This window comes from Fukomys damarensis, unplaced genomic scaffold (assembly GCF_012274545.1).
Source record: "Fukomys damarensis isolate Sample0158 unplaced genomic scaffold, DMR_v1.0_HiC HiC_scaffold_28, whole genome shotgun sequence".
NCBI lineage: Eukaryota > Metazoa > Chordata > Mammalia > Rodentia > Bathyergidae > Fukomys > Fukomys damarensis.
Window position 1 is genome coordinate 26,653,433 of NW_022900940.1, and position 24,769 is coordinate 26,678,201.

Here is a 24,769-nt window from a genome sequence, read left to right on the forward strand (position 1 = left end):
TGTACTAATACTTAATAAAAAGAAAAAAAAATGTAATTCAACACACAGAAAATTTAGATCACTTCCTATCTAGCCCTGATGTTTGCAAACTCTCCAGGTAGTTAAAGAGAAACTGAAGCCTTTCTGCCTAAATAATCCAAACTCTTGCTCAACTCTCACTACATAAACTATTTCTGTTGTAAATTGAATAGAAATTATTTCACCCAAGAGAGCAAGTGTGTAGATGTTTTCAAAAGTCATAATATTCTTGGAAAACAGCACTGGTTCTTTTCGCTTGCCCTTTTAGCTGTTGCATTAGGGTGAGTTTATTTTAAGCAGCTCCTTCTGAAAAATGGGGACAATCCATGGGGAGCGCTCATGGCTGAGAGAAACAGTAAGAAGAACATATTAAAAAAAACAGTAGGGTTTGAGGCAGCATAATCTGTCTGTGAGTTTTTAGAAATGGTTCTAGTAATTTTCTACCTAATATGTCCTTGGAGGAAATCTTCTCTGTGTCATTAATTTAGAAATGAGATTGAGTTTGAGTAATTATCAACTTCCCTACTGGGAAAATAATCTTGCGGTAACCTCATTATTATATTATTATTTTCAAACTTCTGCTCTCAATACTCCAGTTGTAAATGTTTTATCTATTTAATAGTCCATTTCCGATGAAAAGTTTTCAGTAGCAGGAGGTTGGTGCATGTTGCTTACAATGAGTTTGGTCAAGTCCTAAGGAAATTTTGAGATCCTTTGAGGATGATGTATTTCCCCATTCTGTTATTTTTAAAACTAACAAGGGCTTCACAAACAGAGTTGTTCCCTTTTTCCAGGCAGTTTCTGGGTTCCCCAGGCTCAGCTCAGCCTTACCTTCTGCTTGAGTTATGTCTCAGCCTCAGGCCACCTGTGTTCTTCAACATCTTGTAGTAGTCGTTTCACTTATGCACTTGGTCCTCTCCTGCCCCCATGCTTAGCTTGTCTCAGCCTGATGCATGTCTGGAATCCTAATGCTCTGCCTCACTTTTGGCCTTATTGTTTGAGGAAGTGGGCTTTTGCTTCCTGTAATAGTCCTGATCACACAGGACCAAAATGCTTAAATATTCTGGTATTCTAATACTGTAATAATTTAAACATCTATTATTCTGTTGCCAGATATCTGTGCATAGTTTCTTTTGGTTGCAATTCTCCTTTCATGAGAATATGGCTAAGGCTCTAAAGGGCAGGCTTTGAAGTCAAACTTACTGGGTAGACATCCAGATTCTGTCCCTTGATTAACTGTGTGATCTTGGGAAATTTAGTCCATATTCCTAGGGTTTCCTTTCCTTTTTCAAAGGATGGCCATAGTGGACATGGTTTGTCACCCGTCCAGCATCCATTCATTCATTGTTTTGTTCTATTGGAATTTTATCTTTTCTCAGGTCTCTGTTCTTCCTCCACAGAGCTATGCTCTTCAGAGAAAGTGGCCTTGTGCCTCTTTCTTCAAGAACGGGTATATTTCACAGTTATGTCCATTGAGGAGCAGTGAGTCTGCTAGTGGGTAATCCCTGAGCCTAGAGAGAGCTGTAGGAGTCCCTTCCCATCCAGACATTGGGTGTGCAACTTGAAGCAACTGCAAAATTCTAAGGATCCAATCAACACTGATACTGGAAACTGAAACCTAGGTCTCTGCGTCATGATTATAGCAGCAAGTCAACCCCGTCCTGAAGTCTGCCCTGCTTCTGGACTCTCTCATGCAGGGAGATTTGATTTCCTTCCTGGTTAATCCAGTTTGAGTAGGACTCCCTGTTTCCTGTAGTGTAAGAAATCTTACTGATGGAGTTCTTGGTAATATCAAATAAGGAAAAAGTATTTAAAGTACTAAGCACACTTTCAGCACAGGTTTTGTATTACTTTCATGAGCCTTTGAGGCTATTTCCTTGGAACCAGATCCACTTAGTCCTGGCACTTGTGTGCCATAAATCTCTTGGTGTTGAGACTCCAGTATGTTCCATGTCTCATCATTCCTGATCTATGATCACCTGGAGAAGAAATAATGAATATATATCTCCAGAGTAACAATTAGAAGTTGTCCTCAGAAATTTTTGTGTATAGAACGAATGAGACTAAAAAGCGTGATTTCATTTCCTGATTCTGCAGGGCATTGCCATTATTCCTTTTTAGGATTTCTCTACATATTCTTGTTTTGATTCACTTATGACTTGTTTGATCCCATATGGATTCCCATTTACCATTGGATTCCCCTCTGCTTTTCTTTTCGTCTGGTCTCAGTTGGACATGTTTTATACCATACTGGTTCAAGAAGCCATTCACAGGTACTTTAGCTTTTCTCCCAATAATACTAACATTCATCTTCTACCTGCATCTGCATCTCTTTTCCCATCACCATACAGACACATATAAGCTGTGGGGTAGAATCTGTGAAGTACACCAGATTGGGCTACTCTCAACTCAGATGCTTTGTCAATAGTGAACTAAAATGTTTACCTACTTACAAATGCCAAGCATAAATTAACTCATCCAACTAAAAATAAATTCATTAAAAATTTCTAAAGTATTGTATATGTGATGCATTGCATTTTACAATTATCATATGACTAATATTTTCTTCTACAGAGTCTATTGACAGGTCAGTTTTGAAGACTCTAAATCCACAGTCATTGCTATTTCTATTTATCTTTCAATATGAGAAACATGAGATTAGGGAGACCTCAGTTTACCATAATATTATAAAGTTCATGCTATCTTTTTTGTTTGATTTTTCAAAATAAACATAATACTTTATCAAGAACTGAGAAGCCAGTACTTGAGAATTGGTATAGAATGACACAGAAAATAAAAAATTTCATGTGTCAGGTGTCATAGAAGAAATACTTTATACTCGATTAGATTTCTGTAATTAGGGAGCAATTATCCTGACTTTGAGAATATTATAATTGGGTAATACCAGCTGGGAGAAGGGTTAATGTAATAGTTATAATGACTGAATTTAAACTTCTTATTCCTTGAGATAATTCAATGTTTAATTTTAGAGGCATATATTTGCAGTGTTCTCACAAGGGGAAAATACACATCTCTAATCCTTACTAGGTCAAACAATAACTGCTTACATGACTATCATCCTTTATCATTATCTTACTGACATCACCTCAAAGTCAAAAAGCATCCTCTATTCCTAAAGATAGTCACTGCCAGTTATCTTTCATCACTATGGTAAATGACTTAGAAAAATTAGGAAATCTACAGAAAATCTTCAAAACCCACTTGACTAGAAGTTTTACCTTCAATGTTTTTGCCTAGATGTGGATAAATTGCACAGAAGGAATGTTTCTGCTCTCTTCTTGGGCTCTGTCTCTGACGGATGGAACGGCAAAGACAAGCAGTGTAGCGAGGTTGTGGATATCTTTACTGAGCACTTGTCAGGGCCTTCACATCTATAATCTCATTCACATTTTACAGCCGGTGGTACTTATGTTCTGCTACTTATGAGAATCACCTGGGGAAAGTTTTCAGTAAATTCCAGGCTGCATACGAGGTCAAATCCCAAATCTTCAGTATTTTATGAGCTCCCAGGACATTCCCATTTGCATTCAGGGAAACAATCACTGCTCACAGAAGCCTTCTTTCTACAATGGATTCTAAAAGGTAGGGGTAAGTTGTAGAGGGAATATTAAAATAGAAATATGGTGACATTCAAGTGTAATGTTTTCATACCTACACTTTTTAGTCTCACAAATTTTAATAAACTGTTCTTGGAAACTAGAAGACTATCACATAAAACTAATATACTTAAAGTGCTTCACACTGGATTTACGTTGACAAGTATTCTGTTCTATTTCATTTCCTAGCAATTATACCACAGCAAATAGGTAGACATGCTTATGGCTTTGGTTGGGACTTAGTGCTTGCATGTTCTTGGAGCAGAGGTGATTCCTATATGCCACCAGGATCTCCACTGGATATTTATTGTGCTGAGGCTTCCTTGCCCCTTCTTGCACATTTTCTATGTGGATTGGAAATTGTTTGATAATATCTTCCAAGTTTCATGTTCTGAAAGTTAGTCCCCATTTATGAGATATTAAGATGGTGGAAATGTACTCTGACTATGGTGTCTAGAGGTGGGGTTTTTGCGAGGTCATTAGATCTACGTAAGGTCATCAGGATGAAGATCCTATGATTGAATCTGGGTAGCTCTATAATAGGAGGGAGAGAGACCAAAAGACACACATATTTATACATGTTGACTCATGTTTCTTCCCATATGATATCCTGTTCTGCCATTGGACTCCTCCAGCAAGAAGTCCATCTCTAGATATAGATAACTGAGTCTCTAGAACTGTGAGCTACATAAAACCCTTTTCTTTATAAAGTTATCCAGACACAGATATTGTGTTATAGTAGTGAAAGGCTGTCCAACACATATTCCCAGAAACACCATGCTGATCCGTTCTAAAGAGAAGATATCTTTGTTTCCTCTAATTAAGACCTGTAGGTAGTCACACAGCAGCCCTCCCCACCTGCCTTCCTTTTTAGTCTGCTGGATTGCAGTCATTGGCATTTAGATAAATAAGGGGATTAGGTTCCCAGGTCTATGCAGCCAGTTTTCTCTTGTCATTTTTAAACCTCAGGAGATTGTTCCATGAGACAGAAACTGTTCCAAGCAAGCCTGAATTTTAAGAAGGAAATGAAACAGTTGGCTAAGAAAGCAGCAGGACAGAATATGAATATTTGTATGCCTGGCTATTAAATTTTGAAAGAAAGCCTAGGCCAATTAGAGTCTTGTTTTTTCTAGAATCCACCAAGAGAATTGTCCATTACTGAAAGGAAAGGTAATATAGTATGTAAAGGTACAAATTTCCAATATTGAATATCAGTATATTGTATACCTAAAGCATACCAATAAAACTGATGGAAAAGAAAAAGTAAAGATCGGGAGTGTAGAGGAAAGGAAAGAGTCAGTAGGGCAGAGTGGGAGGCCATCGAGAACTAAATGACTGAAAAAACCTTAAAAGCGTGCTAATCATTGGCCTCTGGAGGCCAGATGCAGTTATTTCTTCCTCTGGACTAGCAGTTGGCAGCTCAAGTTGACTGGTGGGATAAGATGGGCAGCTGGGCTGTGAGTTTGCTTTGTCACCAAAGCTGTTTAACTATGTAGAGTTTAGGTTACTTGGTTATCTTAACAATTTCTAGGATGCAGGGGTGGATGCATTTGGTAGGTGATGAAGGCATCTGGAATAGGTGCCCTTACAGAACTAGCGAGTGGATTTTGCTAGCTTGATTTAAAGCAGGAACTCATAAGAACAGGAATTCCAAAATAACTGCACTTACAAGGAGGAAGATTCCAGTAAATCTTAGTCTTTGTCTCATTCTGGTAATTGCTTGGAAGAAGACACTGTGCCTTACAGCAGGAAATTGTGGGAGAGAAACAGGAAAATTTCTCCAAGAGGAAATAATCTCAAACGCAGCCATCACAGTACTACGGATGAGAGAGCAGCCTCAGGAAACAGACAAACATATATGTGGTAATAATCCAGGTGTGTCACTCCAGGGGTTGTGTTAGCCCTTCTAAGCTTTGTTATCTGTATGTCATGGGTGTATGAGCAAGAGCAGAGATGCTCTTTGCATCAGAATCACCAGGTGTCCAACAATATAGATTGTTGACTTTGCCCCACTGAGTTTCTGATTCATAGCTTTGAGATGTTGCTTTAGAACTTGCATTTTTAACCTGTTCCCTGGTGATGCTCATGCTACTTCTGTAGAGACCACATGCATTCACTGTGGATATTTATAAAAACCATTTGTACAACACTTCTCTAGAACCTAAGGTCACAGTAATGAACAAACAAGTTCTTTTTCTCATGTGTAGTTGTAAGAGACAGTGATAAATAAACACACAAAAATTTAGTAAATTAAGTATATATAGCAGGATGGTAAAATAAAAAAAAATAAAGCAGGCAAATGCTATATCAAATTACGATAAGAAAAATTTCTTACATACAATGATCAGGACAGAATGTACAAATATGCTGACATGTATGCATAAACCTGAAAGAAATGAGTGAATCTGCCTTTCAGATAGTGGGAAGAGAATTCTGGGCAAGCAAAATGCAAGTCCTGAGGCAGGAGGATGCTACGTGTGTTTGAAGAGCAGTGACATGGACTCTATGGCTTGATGAAGAGTGATCATGGGAAAGAGTGGGAAGAAGTAGGTCAGAAATACAGTTGGAGGAAAGTAACAGCTCTAGGACATCGAAATAGGCTTTTAAAATGGAAAGTCTGTAGGAAGTTGCTTTGGAGGGGAGCATGACCCCATTTCCATTATGAAAATTTTACTCTGGCTGCTATGTTGGGAATGGACCATAGTTGGATAAGAATGGGAGTGTGGAGATTAGCGAGGCCATTGGAACAACCAGTTGATACATAATGATAGTTGGAATCAAGGTTGGAAGAAGTGGTTGAAAATCTGAGAAAAATTATGTAGGTAGAGCTAGTAAGATATATGGATGGAGGATTTGACATGAAATAAGGGAGAAAGAAGAAAACTCAAGACACCCCAAAGTAGCCTTGGATATCTGGAAGGATGAAATTGTTATTGCCATACGTAAGTGTCTTAGTTACTTTTCTTGCTGCTGAGACAAAATACTTTGGATCCAAAGTAAGAAGGGGAAAGGTTTATTTAGCTCATAGTTTATAGAGGTTTCAGTTCATAGTTGGCTGGGTCCAACGTGGCAGAACACAGGAAAAACAGTTCATGACAGGCAGAAGGCATCAAAGAACCAAAGGAGTGAAGAAGCAAAGCAGCAAGCAATAACAGCAGCCCTGTTTCTGTTGTACATTATATTTTATCCAGGCTATACACCCTTAGTTAGGGCAGGTAGCATTCATATCCAGGGTGGGCCTTTCTATTATCCTTACCCAGAACTATGCCAAACCAATCAGTGAACGGATTTAGCAATCACATACCCTTGATCCCAGATCACACACTTAATCCCAGCATCACACAATCTAGATCCAGCCACCTCTGAAAAGCCCCACCTATGACTGCAAGAGGCTATGGGGGGACATCTAGACACAAGCCGTAACAATAGGAAAGATGGAGATGCAAACTGTTCAGGAAAACGTTAATCTAGCAGGTCCAAGCGGCTCAGGCTATGCATACTCTGAAGAGTAATAAGGACAATCCATTGGCCAGGTTGTGGGTGGCTCACCTTTGAGCTCTTTGAATATTCTTCCTTGCAAGAGTGCTTCTGTATGTCTGAGGACTAAATCATGCTATGCTAATGTGACTATATAAGTTTAAGATAATTGTGTTATTTGGGATGAATACTTTTTTTATCTGGGGGCCAAAGTTACTCAGACCAGTCACATGCATGGCACATGTTTACAAGACTGAAATCCAAGAAAACCCTGAACACTGAGGCTGAAATGAGCTGCTCTGGTTGGCAACAGTGTAAGTCATCTCACACATCCCTGTTGGATGAATTAAGTGTGTTCCCATAGGACTTCACTGAGAGGGACACACAGAAACTTGTGTTTGGTTTCTCTGGACTAAACTCCATACATTGCTTTCCTTAGTTGAGTTTAACCTGTACCCGTTCACTGTGACAAGCCATACCTTAAAAATTGTCAAGCTGAAGGGTTGTCTTGTGGACCTTCAACATAATGTACAAAGAAAAACTGAGAATTTGGCTTTAGATATAATAAGTTTGAGACAGTTATTAAACATCCAGATGGTGATTCTTCTAAGTAGATGGACTTCAGTCTGGAGCTCGGGTGAATGATTCCATTTGGATACTTAGGGGTGGAAGATGGTTTCAGTGTAAAATCTCATGTTCTCTGTAGTGTGCAAGTTTTTATTTTTCACATGATAGGTTTGGGCAGAACCTTACAACTACAGTTCCTTCCATAGACACTACTTAGAATTTTGGATTCTCTTTCTACCTGAATGTGATTAATTTTTACTTCTACTTAGGAGCCTATTTCTGTCCAGGAAAGTGAAAAGCATAATACTGCTGAGTTGCTGAGAAGTTAGGAAATGAATGGAGCTAGGAGGGAATTAGCCACAAACTTTTGAGTTTAATCTCATGGTTTGATGCTCTTCAGCTCTTATTGCCATTCAGTGTTAAACACCACTACCTTGTAACACTACTTTGGGTATTTGTTTGAGGGGTATCAGCAAGTGGGACAAAGAATAACCTGATAGCTACTTGGGCCAATGACAATGAAAGGCAAATATGCAGGAGAATTACTCTGGTTGGGCCCCACTCCAGTTCTTTTGTAAGGATTTGTGAGCAAAAAATACCTTTTGCACTGTAAAATCCACTGTGTGAGTATAACTGTTTTTGGTTACAGCCCATAGATATACAATCTAGACATCATTGTAGAATGAACTCAGTAAGGACATTAAGTTTGTGGACAAGTGAGCTAATAAGATTACCAGGCATAGACACTTACAATAGTACTGAATTTTAAGCTTGAATCTACCATTTACTCTCCAGGTGAAAAGTGACTTTCCCAAGATGGACAATTTTAATGACTTGGCCCTTTCAAGGGTAAGACCAGGAGAGCTCCAGATAAACTGGGATAAGTTGATTATTCTAACTGACCTGAGTCAACATTTATCCTTTTAGCTGTAAAGTGAAAATATTGATATTTATGGCACAGATACTGATACCTATATTTAAGAAGCTGATTTTAAAAATCAGATTGATGATATGTGAGAACCAAGTTTCCAGGTCATGATGGGCTCCAAACCCCTTACCCAGAATAGAGTAAATGCAAAAGTTCCTTTCTGAAAAATTCCATTCTATATGGCAGTTTCTCTGTGCTTTGACAATTGCAGTTCCTCTTTTAGGGCATCTCCACCCTGCTTCTGTTCCTCTTTTTAAGACAAGCTTCTTTTTACATAATTCAATGAATATAGGAATTAGTTATAGCTGATATAGGAATTAATTTAGTTATAGTTGATATAGAAATTAATCATAGTCAATAGAAAAGCTTCTACTTTTTGTGTGATCTAATCAATATAGGAATTAATTATAGTGGACATAGTCATATATCTTAGTTAGCAAAAAAATCAGATAATCTAATGAAAAGAGGAATTAATTCTTTGATGAAAAGAGGAATTAATTGTCTACTGAAAAGAGGAATTCTCTAATGAAGGCCTTAGGTAACTTTCCAATACATACCCTCCCAGCACCCCATGATAATTTTGCAAATATAAGCATTAGGTCATGTTCCAATGTGCCCTCCGATGCCCCTTGATGATAAGGGAAAACTAAAAATAGCAATAGAAAAATCCTATATAAACTTGGTTCAAAATTGGATCTGGGCTCTCATTCTGAAGCCGCTGTGATGGTGACACTGAGCACCCAGGCTCGAGCTTGCAATAAACTCTTGCAATTGCATCGGACCTGACTCCTTGGTGGTCTTTGGGGACTTTGCGACTTGGGCACAACAATACAACCGAGTGAGACTCTTGTCTTGGGATGAATATGAGTAAGCATAGGTGTTTTTATGCAGAAACAGAAGAGTGAAATACAAGACAGAGCAAACCTGGAGCTGGAGACTGTGAGGGCTCAGGGGAGAGAATTAAGATTTACTATCTACTAGAGGGAAGCTCAGCTCCTGGAGTCCATCTGTCTTAGTTACTTTCTCATTGCTGGAACAAAATACCCAACATTTACAAGCTAAAGGGAGAAAGGTTTATTTTGGCTCAGACTTTGAAGAGATGTCTGTCTATAGTCAGCTGGCTTTAAGGAAGGGGAACATGGCAGATGGACACTGCAAAGGAGAAACAGTTCATGGAGTGGCAGGCAGGAAGCAGCAGCAGCTTCTTCTTGTTTTCCCTTTTATCTCATCCAGTCTACAAGTCTATTGGATCCATCCAGGGTGGGTCTTCCTTCTTCAGTAAATCCACACCCAGAACTATGCTAAACCAATCAGTGGAATAATCACATACACATGACCCAGTCACTCCCAAAAGCCCCACCTATGATTGCCTGAGGCATTGGGTACACATCTAGATATAAGCCATAACACCAGCTGTACCTTTTACAATTGGAATTCAAGAGGTTCCTATGGAATAGCGTAATAAATTACATTTCCTGTACATTCCTTTAAATGGAGTTCTTTTCCATATAGTTTTATAATCTTTTCCTAAAACACCACCAAACACCTCCTTTTCCCTGTTTCGTCCCTGCTTTAAAAGCCTTCTATGACTTATTGAATTCTAGAAATATTGGTATTATTTGTATGCACTGAAAACTTTGAGTAACAGTCGAGAAAAAGATGATTTCTTATGAAATTTTCATGGCCATTGTCTCAATAGAGAAGTGTAGAGCTATGGAGAGATTATTGACTTTGGAGTAAATACACTTTGCTATGACTCTACCTCATACTAGCTTTGTGATTATGTGCTAATTATTTAACCTTGTTGAGATTAAGATTCTTTACCTGTTAAATGGAAATATTATGAGCTACCTTTTAATGTTGTTAGGAATATGAAGTGAAATAATGCAGTTAGAGATTTCAGTATAATATTGACACAAAATTGGGACCCAGTGCAAATCTCTAAGTAATTAACACTATTTGTGTTTGGATGGGAGAGGAAGGAAGCTTCTCTAAATCTAGTGGAGGGTGTGTTATCAAGGAACATTTTTCTGGTGAAGTCTCAAAAGTTGAGATCAGTGAAAGAATTTGTATGAAGTCAGGTGATACAGCTTCACAGTTCCCTGGAGAAGAAGCTTTGGGTATATGGGACAGGATAAATACTACATGATGGCCGTGTGCTTATTCTCTCAGCCTCCTATACCTAGAAGACTGAAACTCTCTACTACTTTATTCTCTCTTTTCAGAATTTCTTCTGTGCACTTGATTATGTCCATTTCTTTTTTTTTCATTGAGTTTATTGGTACATTTTAGGTATACAGTATAGTTATATTTATTATTGGGATCTTGTACCTTTACATGACAGGTCTTGGTTCTCATTTTTACCCCTTGTCCCTGCCTTCCCTTCACCCCCTCTTCCCCTATGTTTTTCATTTCATTTGAATTTCATTCCTGTATTTCTCTACAATATTAATCAACACTTAAGGCCTGGTCCAAATTGCCTTTCCAGTGTGTACAATTATAAGTTCTTTTGGGCTTCTAATCTCTTGTAATGCTTTATTCATATTTCTCTCCACACGATTCAGTATTGTATGCACTGCATGATAATTTATAACCCAACAAACATTATACAGTCCTTAGAGTTTTCAGGCCCTTACACCATTCTGCTGATGAGACTTTCCCTGTCTGTTTTCTAATTCTTAAATTCCCACATTTCTAATTCCTATAATTCACAACTACTCTATTGTGTCTTTATAATGCATAATTTGAGACATGGAAAGAATAGGTCTTGACCACACTGTTGTCTTTCTATGCAACACTGTGTTTTGTCCTTGCTAAAAGAAGCCCATTTGGGTCAGGTATTAGGCAGGTAGCAATGCCTTTAGTTATGAAGGGCCCCTCTCTAGTCTTTGGTGATAAGTCAGAGTGAGCTTGATATAGTCATGGCACTCTCAACTTTTTGCTATTGATTAGAGAATGGCTTCTTCCTCATCCTCTTCCTCCTCCTCTTTCTTCCTCTTATTCTTTATGTTCTTCCTTCTTCCTCCTCTTTCTTTTTCTAGATGCCACCTTTAGAAAACATGGGATACTTTCTGAGTCTGAGTTTGTCTGGGTCTTTCTGAGTCACTTATTTCACTTCATATGATGATCTTTAGTTCTATGCATTTTTCCACAAAGGACGCAATTTTGTTCTTTGTGTCTGAATAGTACTCCAACCTTTCATTTTTAATATAGTTAGGAGTATATCTAAAATAATGATAAAACTATGGCATAGTAAATACATAAACAGCAACCTAGCCTTTCATTATCATTATCAGGTATTATATACTGTATATAATTGTGCTACACTGTATGACATTTACACCACAAACATGTGAATAATGCTTTATACTATGATGCTATGATGGGTATAATGTCATTAGGCACTGAAAAATTTTCAATTCCTCATAATCTTATAGGACCACTGTTGTATATGTGTTTTGTTGTTAAGTAATAAATTATTATATGGCAGTGAGATATATTGCTTTTGTACAGTTTGGGTAAGGATACAATGATGTAGCTAATGACAGATTCCAGCCATGGTAGGAGATTTTGCCAACATATCAAGGGCAGCAGAACAGAAAAAGCAGAAAGAGCCTGAGTCCTTGATGTGATTAGGGTTCGAACTCAACCCTGGTTCTCTCTTTTCTTTTGTAATAATGTGTTGGGGTAGATGAAGTGTCTGAAACATATTACACTTCCTAAATTCAGCATCTTAAAGTAATCATTTATGTTACCCTTATGCAATGATTCTAGACAAGTGCTCAAGATAATGGGGATTCTTCTTTCTTACAAGGCCGTTGAGGGACCCAGAAGTCTTCCTTTTGTAATTTTCTTTTTCCCTTTGCCTAAAGTTAATGAAAAAAGAAAGGGCACAGGAAATATACAAAGGAGGTTTTTATGAGCTAGTTCAGGAAGTGCATATCCACTCATATTCCATTGGAGAGAAAAAATTTAACAAAACTTCATGCAAGAGAGGCTGGAATATATAATCTATCTGTGAATTAAAGATGGGATTTTTTTTGTAGAAAGCTAGCATTCTCTGTTACAGATAATAAGTATCTTCATTTTAAAGTCACTTTTATTAGTATTTTCTATTACTCTAAACCCAAAGCATCCAAATAGAGTGAAACAAGAGAAACAAGAAGAGCAAAAGATAAAGGGCAAGAGGCATATGGCCGCTTTGGATCTGGGGAAGACTTTATCTCAGAGGAGAAAAATCAGAAGTGGAAAAGGGATGCAAAAGTAATTTTTAAAAAACTAAATGCCAGCTCTGCTATGGCAGGTGAAGTTAAGTGTGTAGTAAGGAAGGGCAGGATTTAATACGTGTTTCCGTGTGCTAACTCTAGAACCTGTTTTAGTGTTTAAGAAAATTCAGTTTTAGTGTTTAAACTAAGAAACACTTTGATTTACATTAAAATTTATTTTAATTGCTTTATTGCCTCTTGAACTCTGACGTTACCCTGAGACAGAGACTCTGTTTGTAGAATTACACCTAACCGATCCCACTAGGCTGTAGAGCTGTTTGAGAGTGGCAAGGTCAAAGTAATGAAACTCAGAGAGGACAAAGGCAAGGATGACCACTATACTACCAGAGAGAGATGTAATAGAGATCTCTGTTGGGATCTTTGAAATGATTACTGCTGTCTGAACTGGCTTGGAAAGAGATATCAAGCAGCTGCCAAAGTGGGGATGGTTAAGCATTGTTAATCTAGCATGTGCTATGATGGGATCTAGGCTTATTATGGTCAAGTCCAAATTCTCTCATGTGGATGGAGCAAGGAGATAAAAATAAGTCTCCCAGTCCTTTGCAGTTATCTTGACCACTTTCCTTCCATCCTATATCATTTGCTCAAAATACTAAACTTTTAGCTTTTCAAAAATTTCTAAAGAGCATCATTATCTTTTCCACTTTTGAGACTTTTGCAAACACACCTTCTGCCTGGAACATTTCCCTGTTCCTCATTTCTATTGAAGTTCCTCTTCCCCAAAGACACTCATATTATATGGTTAGCCTTGAATTATCTTTTAGGTAAATAATTATAATTTTAATTCTTCAGGAAAGCTTATTCTGCTCTCTCCGATCTGGATTAGATTCCACTCCTACACATCCTCATGGTAACTTTACTTTCTCTAGCAGGGTAGTTCTTGTCACAGGGCATGCCAAGCCTCTGGTGATCACCCCAGTATAGTGACATTTCCTTCCGGACAGGGAAGTGCCCACTCTGTGCTCAGAGGTCATATGAAGTGGATGTACTATAAATAAGTGAATGAATAAACAAGTGGGAGTGGATATGGACCTGAGATTGGAACAGAGTGACTTTGGGTCAGAGTTTGGAAAGGAGAGGAGCATAGGACAGCCTTGTCCTGGAGTGGTACAGGTGTCTTGCATTTGCAGAACATTACACAACCTGAGTAGCTAAATTCTGCCTTCTGGTCCAGTGCCCATGCTGAGCTTCAGCAGAGTTTGCAGTGGAGTGGGAAATAGAAAGACCCAAATAATTTAAAGTAAGATGAAGTGAGGTTTAAATGATTGTCATTAGGGTCTGTTTTGAATATGCACAGTACTCACAATGAGCTAATTAGGAAGTTAACAAGCCCCTGGTCTGAACTAATAACTAGCTTGATGGAGTCTGATCATTATTATTGAAGACATGTGATCAATTAGAATTAAGCAATTTCCATGTCAAAATGACATAATAAAAAAATTGTGCAGACATCTATCTCAATCAGATCCCATCTATTTTCTTACCAAACACTTATCTACCTTCTCCTCATAGGAAATCATGAATTGCATCTTGAGAAAAGAAAGCTGAGTTTGGCACTCATACAGGGGTAACCGGAATCCAAGGTGGGAAAATGGTCTGATAAATGATACTATTAATATTTAGATTTATATTAAGAGACCCTACTACAAAATGGACTGAGCATACTGTATGTAATCTGATAATAAACCTTTTTTAAATTTCTGTATTTCTCTTTAGGAGTGTTGTAGTCAGCAGGATTGGGCAAGGGACTACATTAAATACAGGACATATAATTTCTAAGATTATTTTATGATAATTACCCAAAGAGTCAAATGCAAAGGAGTGCAAGAAATTAACCATGCAGTAGAAACCCAAAACATTCAACTGAGGGCCTAGATCCCAGAAGTTTCTCACACAAGTCCTGCTAAAGGCTTAGAGTCCACGGCAATGTCAGAATCCAGCCAGTGGCCTAGAGCCCACAGCAATTCTCATGCTAGTCTGTGTTGAGGATCTGTACCTGGAAGGCCCAAAGGCCAGTGGTGGAAGTCAGAAGATCTATGCCGGTGAGATGAAGGATCTGTGACACCAAGCTGAAGGATCCACATTGGAGCCAGGAAGTGATGCTCACGGTAAAGATCAAAGCTTCCCTGATAAAAGCAGCAGCCATTCCCAGTGACAGTGAGGTCCTGAGCTCCTCCTCCAATGAGGACATCCTAGTTTGCATCAGGAATACCATCCACAGCAAGCTTCTTCTAGAAAATCAACAGGCCAAGAGCTTCCTCCCCAGTTGTCTTTTTATGGCTATTGGTAACAATCTTCAGGTGGATCCTCCACGCCCAGACCATGCTGACTCAGTTCAGCTGGGTGTTACAAGTTGACCGTTAGTCAGTTCACTGCAAGGAGCAAAACCTCAGGGTGTTTGCCTCAGTCTTAGACAGAAAAGGTACTCAGTTTGAGTGTGTTGAAGGAATGAATGAATGGGTTTAATTAATAGAGACCTATGTGTTGAATGAGGGCTGGGAGATGTGGAGGACATGCACATTTCTTGCTTATCACAGTGCAGCTGATGTCATGTAAAATAAGGTAATTCTGAAATTGGTGAGATGACCTGTTTACTCAATGAGTAGTTTCACCTTTTCCTAGCTGGATGACTTGAGGTTAAATGAGTCTCCTGGTACCTTAATTCCTCTCAGTATGATGTGCAATAAAAACGCATATTTTACATGGTTGCTATGAGAGTTAAATTAAATAAGATATATAAAGTACTCGGCAACAGCGGACACCAAATTACTGTTATTTCTTTTTCTCAATAAATATTTCTGGGTTGATTAAAGATAGATTTAAGAACATTGACATATAGGAGTACTTTAGAATACCCTAGATATGATCATGCAGTTTTATAATTTTTTGTTTAGTCCTTGGGGGATACTTTCGCTGAACCAAGAGTATGGGATATTTCATAGAAGAGATTTCCCTGTCCTGGAGAAGCATCATTGTGAAATTCAGCCATGGTAGCTGTAATCCAGAAAGAGGACAATGGGGAGAGAAATTCCTAGGGAAGGTGTCACCTATGACCATGGCCACAGTCCAGGTGGTGACCCTGAGTGGTCTAGTTCTCTGAAACCAGAGAGGAGAAAGCCCCAGTCCCAGGATGAAGGTGGAAGTGCAGACATCTGACAGCAAGGGAATCCTGGGTTTGTGAATGTTTTTGCAGTTGTGTGTTTGTCTCCAGGAGGATTGTGAATTGTGTCTGGCAAGGGAAGACAGAATTGGGTTTCTCCTTAAGCAAATGTTCTCTGTTATCTAGCATATTTCTCTGCAATGTCTTGCAGTTGCAAAATCGGGAATGACTAAAGTGAACCACCTATGGGTGGTTCAGAAATGACAAAATGGGCTAGAGGTGGGATGCAGTTTACAATGGAATGTGAATGGTAGCAAGGCATTTTTTTGCTTTTTTTTTTCTTCCATCAACTCCCAATCCTTATCTTGAAAGAGAGGCAAAAGCCACGTAAAGGATGAAATCAAAATCGCAGTTGGGAGAAGCAAAAGGCATAATGGGGAGGTGAGGGATGAGGGCTGAAATGAATATATGTGAATTGTATTGCCAACACTTGGGTTGCATTATCCTGTCACTGAGCCTGCAAAAGGGAGCTGAGGTCCAAAGTAACACAGGAAAGTAATGGGATATGGGAAATGGCACAATTTTTGGTTACGAAGCATTTTCAGGGGAGGGTTGAACTATCACATCCCGTACTGGCACACACGATACATCAGTATATTCTTGGGATATAAGAAACCACCACAAACTCAGAGGCTCAAACGAGTGCTTATCCTGTCTATGAATCTGAGGATCATGAGGTTGAAACTGTGCTTTCCTGGCAGCTCTACTTCAAGTTGTTGGAACTGCTGAGCTTTCCTTGTCACTGCACATTTGGGTCAGGTCCCTTTCATGTGTATTCATTTTGGATCCCAGGCTAGACAGGCAGCAGCCACTAGCGGAAATTTTTCTCATGATGAAGACGTAAATGCAAAAAGACAAAAGGAAACGTGAATTTTGGAGGTCTAGCCTGGAATCTGCATGCTGCTGCTCCCTCCTCTACTTTGTGCTTGGCCATTCTCATGGGCATGGCCAATAAGAAGAGGGAAGGCAAGTGCACTGCACTCTGGGGAGGAGCTGTCCAGTGAGTTGGCAGAGGATGTGGACACCAAGCTGGCTAAGAAACAGGTCCATGAACTAAACCTAAAATAATTAGCATGGTCTCCATGCTTTTCATCTCATGCTTTTATTTATGTATTTATTTGTTTTTGGTATGGGGGGATTGAATTCAGGACCTTGTGCTTGCCAGACAGGTGCGGCACCATTGAGGTAAATCCCCTGCCCTTGTCTCATGCTTTTTAAAAAAATTATTATTCATGAAGTTTATCGGTACGCGATGACATTCATCATTGGGAATTTGTACCTTTACATGACGTATCTTGGTTCTTATTTTTTTCCCCATCCCCCTGCCCTCCCTTCAACCCCTCCATCCCTCCCTATTTGCAAAGACTGCTTCTGTTTTTTTTTCTTTTCTTATATTTATTCCTTTCCTTTCTTTCTCTTCCCCAACCCTTCCCACTCCCTCTTCCCCTTTGGACCTTTTTTTCCCTATTTCACATTATCTATTATACATTTTGATCCTCATTTACACTTTCAATTTTCCTCATGCTTTTAAGAGTAGGAAGTTTGTTTGTTTGTTTGTTTTTGATACCAGAGATTGAACTTGGGTCCTTGCACTTGCAAGGCAGGTGGCATAATCACTGAGCTAAGTCCTCCACCAGTTCATCATGCTTTCAGAAGTGAATTGGTAGGGAGACTGGACAAAGCTATTAAAGTAATACTGCTCACTGAAGTAAAACTGCTCATTTCTTTTGGCTGATTTGCTTTGAGAGCAATTTATTTCAAGAAAGGGTAATGTACAAACCCCTTCTACTCTGTAGAGTTACAGAGTAGTGACAGACAAACTGAACTGACAGTTTTTGTTACTTGCTTTAAATTGATCCAGTGAGGAGTTGTTGCTCACTATAGGGGAGTGGCTTATAAAGTTTGACAACATCTTTAAGTGGGATGACAGAACACAGTTCAAGCCCTCTCAGAAAACAGGTTTCAGAGAAGTTGGTGACAAAAGCCATTTCCTTTTATTGGGCTTTATTTCCCATTTAATCAATATAGATATAAAATGAGAGAAATTCTCAACTGCTTCATTAAATTATTTGGAGATTTATTTATTTTGGGGGGCTTTTGGGGGGGGCTGATTCTCTCTGTTGCCCAGGTCGTATCGTACTTGTGATCCTTCTGCCTCAGGTCCCCAAGGAGCTGGAATTATAGGTGTGCACAACAGTACCTAGCTTAAGTTTTATTTTAAAATGTATTTTTATGATTATTTTCTGTATGCTTGACTTGTTTTCTTGATTTACCAGTTTTAAAAACAGTGAATTTGTAATTCTTTGAAGATAACCAATTTTTTGTTATTATTAATTTATGGACTATTCTATTCACTCAATCCTGTCTGCTGAAGAAGCCCAGGGTTTTAGATCTGCTGTTTCTTGTTTGCCCTTTCCTAGTTAATGTGGAATCAGTTCCTTTGGGTCATCAGCCTTCATTCCCTGGAGGAGATCCTTTGACTCCACACATCTACTTGTTTATGTTGTTAATGTCAGTCTGTGTTAGCAATGGTCTGACATTTTTAGGGGCTTCAAGATGATGGACCATATAGAAATGCAACATTTTATAATTCCATAAATGAAAGAAAATCTAAGTATTTTTTTCAGGGTGATTAAACTCAGTAACCAATCCATTATTGAGGTAATGACTTTTTAATTTATTGAAATGTTAGAGCACAGCTGGCATGGGGGAAAAATCGACTGCTTACAAGTATCAGAGGCAAAGGGATTAAACCAAAAATGACAAGAGCAAAATGTTTTGCCCAGTATTACAGGCCTAAAAGTATTTGAGTCCTCCTCAGAACTTACTGAGTGTACTAGAAGTTAATGTACTAAACCCAGGTCTCATACACCTTGGTACTTCTCTCAACTTTTAATTTATTCCATTAAGTTTATCGGTACATTTTAGGTATACAGTACAGTTACATTCATCATTGGGATCTTGTACCTTTACATGAGAGGTCTTGGTTTTTCATTTTTCCTCATTCCCTTGCCCCCCTTCACCCCCTTCATCCTTCCCTGTTTACAAAGACTTTGTTTCATTTTTTTGCTTTTCTCATAGCTTTTTTTTTCCTTTTCCCTTTCCCCTACCTCTCTCACTTCCCATTTAGACATTTTCTTCCTATTACACAATATTACATATTTGATCCTTATTTACACTTTTAGTTTTTCATACCAGAAAAACTACTTGGTATTTACACATGTGTGTCCTATTAATTTCACTTAAGTGTATGGCCTCAATGTGCAACCACTTAGCTACAAATGTCTCTAGTTTCTTGTTCTTTTTTTTTTTTTTTTGTAACAGGAACTGAACTTCAGAACTTGTGCTTGTGAAATAGGCAGCAGAACTGCTGAGCTAAATCCCCTGCCCTATTTTCTCATTCTTTATGGCTGAGTAGTACTCCATTTTTTTTAAAAAGCCCACATCTTCTTTATTCAGTCTCCATTTGAGGGTAATTGGGCTGTTTCCAAGTTTTAGCTATTACAAACTGTGCCACTATAAACATGGGTGAGCATATATCACTGTGGTATGATTCTTTTAATGCTTTTGGGAAGATACCCAGCAGAGGAATAGCCAGGTCAAGTGGGACTTCTAATTCTACTTGTTTGAGGTGTCTCTATATTGATTTCCACAGTGGTTGTACTCCAAACAACAATGAAGAAGGGTTCCTTTCTCTCCACAACACCACCAGCATTTGTTATTGGTTCATTTCTTGATAGTAGCCATTCTTTCTGGGGTGAGATGGAATCTCAATGTTTTCATCTGCATATCTCAAATGACCAATGATGTTGAACATTTTTTCACATGTTTATTTGCTTCTTTTATTTATTTGAGAAATGTCTGTTCATTTCAGTTGCCCATTTCAGAATTGGGTCTTTATATTTGGGGTGACTTATTTTTTTGAGTTCTTTATATATTTTAGATAATAGACCTTTGTTTGAGGAACAGCTGGTAAAAATTTTTTTCCACAATGTAAGTTGTCTTTTAGCTCTGTTGGTGGTTTCTCTTGCAGTGCAGAAGCTTTTTAAAAAGATGAGATTCTAGCTGTTGATTCTTTATGCTAGTTCGCATGCTACTGAGGATTTGTTCATAAAGTCTTTTTCTATGCCAATGTCTTCAAGAATTCTACCTAACTTACCTTCCAGCAAGTTTAGTGTTTCTATTTTGATGTTTAGATCTTTAATCCACTTGGATTTTAGTTTAAAGCATGGTGAAAGATAGGGATCTTGTTTTAATCTTTGGGAAATTGAAAGCCAGTTTTTCCAACACCATTTATTAAAGAGACTATCTATCATCCTGTGAGGATGGTTGGCTCCTCTGTTAAAGATGAGAGAGCAGAGTATGTCTGCTGTTGTTTCTGCAACTGCTAATCTATTCCACTGATTCTCTGGTCTGTTTCTTTGCCAGTACTATGCTGTTTTTATCACAGTGGCTTTGTATATAGTTTCAAGTTGGGGATTATGATACCCCCTGCTATGTCTCTGTTGCCTAGAATAGCTTTTGATATTCTAGGTCTCTTCTGGCTCTAAATGAATTTTTTGATTGTCTTCTCTAGTTCCATGAAATATACTGGCGGGATTTCAATTGGGATTACATTGAATCTGTATAGCAGTTTTGGAAGTATGGTCATTTTCACTATTTTGGTTCTTCCTACCCAGAAACAAGGGGTGTCATTCCATTTTCTTATATCCTCTTCAGTCTCTGTTTTCAGAGTGTTGTAGTTCTCAATGTAGGGGTCTTTTGCTTCCTTCATTAGATTAGTACCTAGATATTTCATTTTCTGGGATTGTTGCCCTAATTTCTCTTTCAGTGAGTCTGTTATTTGTGTACAAGAAGGCTATTGATTTTTGGGTGTTTACCTTGTATCTGGCTACTCTACTGAATCTGTCAATTAAATCTAGAAGTCTTTTGGTGGATTTTTTTGAGTCTTCTATGTAGAGTATCATATTGTCAGCAGATAATGACTGTTTAACTTCTTCCTTTCCTATCTTTATTGCTTTTATTTCTTTCACTTGTCTAATTGCTGTGGGTAATGTTTCCAAAACTATACTGAACAGGACTAGTAATAGTGGACATCCTTGTCTTCTTCCTGGTTTTACCTTGAAGGGTTCAGTTTTTGACCATTTGGTATGAAGTTGGCTGTTGGTTTTTCATAGATAGCCTTTAGCAAGTTGAGATAAAGAGCATCTGTTTCAATTTTCTTCAGGGTTTTTTAAAAATCATGAATGGATGTTGAATTTTGTCAAATGCCTTTTCTGCATCTATTGAGATGATCATATGGGTTTTGTTCTTGACTCTTAATATAATGTATTACATTTATTAATATATGTATGTTGAACCATCCTTGCAACACTGGGATAAATCCAACTTGGTCAGAGTGTATGATCTTTTTGATGACCCTCTGTATTCTGTTTGATAGTATCTTATTGAGGAGTTTTGCATCTATGTTCATTAGGGAGATTGGCCTGTAGTTCTCTTTTTTGGTTGAGTCTTTCCCTAGTTTTGGAATTAAAGTAACACTTGTTTCCAGGAATGAATTTGGAAGTATTGCTTCCCTTTTAATTTCATTGTAAAGTTTAAAGAGTATTGGCAATAGTTCTTCTTTAAATGTCTTGTAAAGTCCACCAGTGAAGCTATTAGGACCTACACTTTTCTTTGTTGGTAAGAATAATATAAGACTAATAGGAGTTCACCAAAAAGCAGGAGAAAGTACAAATGACATAAAAAAACTGTTCACAGAATTAATGGCAGAAAACTTCCCAAACAGAGGAAAAGAATTTAACATTAGGATAAGTGAGGCATATAGGGCTCCAACTAGACATGATAAAAAAAGAAAAAAGCAAAACGAAACAAAACAAAAAATCCTACACCTAGACATATAATAGTTAACATCCCAGAAACCCAAAGAAGAAAAAAATACTACAAGCAATTAGAGAAAAGAAACAAGTAGCTTGGGCTACTGCTGATTGTGCGCTCTGCCTTCTGCTACCTCTGAGTTGCCTGCCGAGCCAGTGGATATGCAGCAAGGATATGTCTGCCAGCCTCAGCCTCCTGAGTGTTAGAATTACAGGCATTCACCACTACACAGTTCATAGAGATTTCGGTCCATCATCAGCTGAGTCCAAGGTAAGGATAACAAACAGGCCTGACTAAGCAGAAACAATATGGCACACACAAGGTAACAAAGGTAACAAGAGAGCAATTTTCTCAACTTTTAAGAATAATCACACAGTAGCATTCTATTCTACTGACTGCAAATCTCCAGGTGTGATCTGAAAAGAGTCACTTCCTCTATCTAAGTTCAGTGTTCTCATCTGTAAAAAGGAGATTCATATGAAATTATTAAGATCATCTTCTTCATTAAAGCTCTGTAATGATCAAAAGGTCAGGTTATGGAAGTCCTGTTTAACGTATGGAGCATAGCACTGGGTTCCACAAACTTATCCCATCCCTTACTTTTCTTCTAAAAATTTTTACTTGAGCATAACAGTAGCCAGTTGCGTGTCTCAGTACTTTTGCCTGAGGGATATAGAAAGCAATCCTTGTATTTCCCCACTCAGTATGGCAAAAAAACAAAGTGTGGGAAAGTGTCAAACTGGGATTTACCCCCATATTAATGCTCCATTTAACAGGTTTTACATATGTTTACCTAAGCATCAAAGAGGGTATAATACACCCACATCACTCTAGAATTTCTTTAAAAACAAGTTTTCTTTTGATTTTTCTGGTAGAAGTAGCTCAATTCAGTACAATGGCCATGAAAAATCAGATTTGCAAGTTTTGGAGGAGGTCAAAAGTGAATCATCAGACTACTTGGATGATGATGATCTATTATGGTGAAATACATGGTTCTTAACAGAGGAGTGGTATGGGCAGATGATAGTGATGATGACAACGATGACTTTGGCCATGTGAGCCAAAGTTTCTGTAACAGCAAAATGGAACAACAATCAACTGATATAGGCACAAGGATTCCAGACTTCCTTGATTCAGATGATGAAGAAAAACAACCATGGGAGTGTATATTTACATAGTCAAAATGTTGTAAAATGGTCATACAACCAAATGGAATGACCCAGTGTTAGACTAGGACCAAAAATATAGTGAAGGTCTTGGGAAGGGTAAAACATCTTGGACAGAATGCCAGCACTTCCTCATTGTTGGAAAGTATAACAGACAAAATGCTACAAGATGCTCTGAAATACACAAAGGCTGAAATACAAGTAAAACATTCTGTATGCACCAAAAACCATATTCAGAAATGTATTAATTATAACACCTCACTAGCTGAACTAAAAGCATTCATAGGCCTGCTATCCTTAGGAATTTCTCATGGTAATTGTAAGAATGTAAAAGACTTAAGGAAAAGTGATGGGCCAAAATATAGTATAAAATTTTATAGTAGTAGATGCAAAGACTTATTATGTTTTAAATTTATATATGCATCATGGAAGTCAGCCAGGTCCTTTTTCATATAGTAATAAACTGAATGATCTTGTGAACAGACTTCTTGTTCCCATCTCCCAAAGAAATTGGAAGTAAACAATTGGTTTACTAGCTTCCAATTGATGTTACATTTGCTTACAGAGCCCAAGTTGACAAGTGCAGGAATTGTACACAGGAAAAAAGAAGAAATTCCAAATGAAATGTTTCAAAACACAAAATATTTCATTTTCAAAACAGAGAATTGTATAGTACAATCTTTGGATTTCAGAAAGATTTACATCAGCTTCATGTACGTCAGAGAAAAACAAACTGCTGATGTCAACATTGCACCATGATTGAAATATCAATAGGGAAACCTTGACAAAAACGGAGGCCTGAGATGGAAACTTTCTACAACAAAACCAGAGGTGGACTAGATGTTGTTGATGAGTTATGCAGCAACTATGAATGTCAATTGAAACACAATGCATTGACCCATGGTTCTGTTTTACTCCACCCTAAACATATGTGATACAAATAGTTTAATAGTTTGCAAAGAAAATAGCAAGTGTAAAATAGCACAGAGAAATTTTCTTAGAGGATTGGGACTGGAAATCATAAGATATCATTTATAGCAGAAGAAAAACAAAATATTTCTGCCCAGAAAACTACACAAAAAAAATTGTGCAGCACACTAGCGAGCTAACAGGTGAACAGGGAGGCACAGCACCCCAAAGACCTCTATGCCAACAGAAAAACCAAGAAGAGGTTAATTGTGCCCTACAGGAAAGGTCAGGAAAATAAAATGTCCTTGCTATCTGTGTAAATGATACTTGTGTATGGAACATGCAGTTTTCATGTGTGAAGACTGCCTTGGCTGTGACAGTTGAAGCAAAGATTATTATTATTTTTTCTCATTGAGTTTATCAGTACATTTTAGGTATATACCACAGTTACATTCATTATTGGGATCTTGTACCTTTACGTGACAGGTCTTGGTTCTCATTTTCCCCCTTGTCCCTGCCCTCCCTTCAACTGCTCCTGCCTTCTCTATTTACAAAAACTTTATTTACATTTTTTCATATTTTTTTCTTTTCCCTTATTTCCTTTTCCCTACCCTTCCCACTTCCCCTACACCTTTAGCCCTTTTCTTCCTATTACACATTGTTAATTATACCATTAGGATCTTATGTACAATTATAGTTTCTCACACCAGAGAAACTATTTGGTATTTACATATGTGTGACTTATTTATTCACTTAAGAGTATA

The 24,769-nt window shown here is 38.0% G+C and overlaps 1 long non-coding RNA gene across 1 annotated transcript in view; it reads left to right on the plus strand.

The window, feature by feature from the left end:
• Positions 1-24,769, plus strand: part of LOC104872131 — a 65,122-nt gene that overhangs the window by 2,724 nt on the left and 37,629 nt on the right. The window contains exon 2 of the long non-coding RNA XR_783069.1: positions 14,406-14,476. This is a non-coding gene — a long non-coding RNA (uncharacterized LOC104872131). The remainder of the gene's footprint in view (positions 1-14,405; positions 14,477-24,769) is intronic.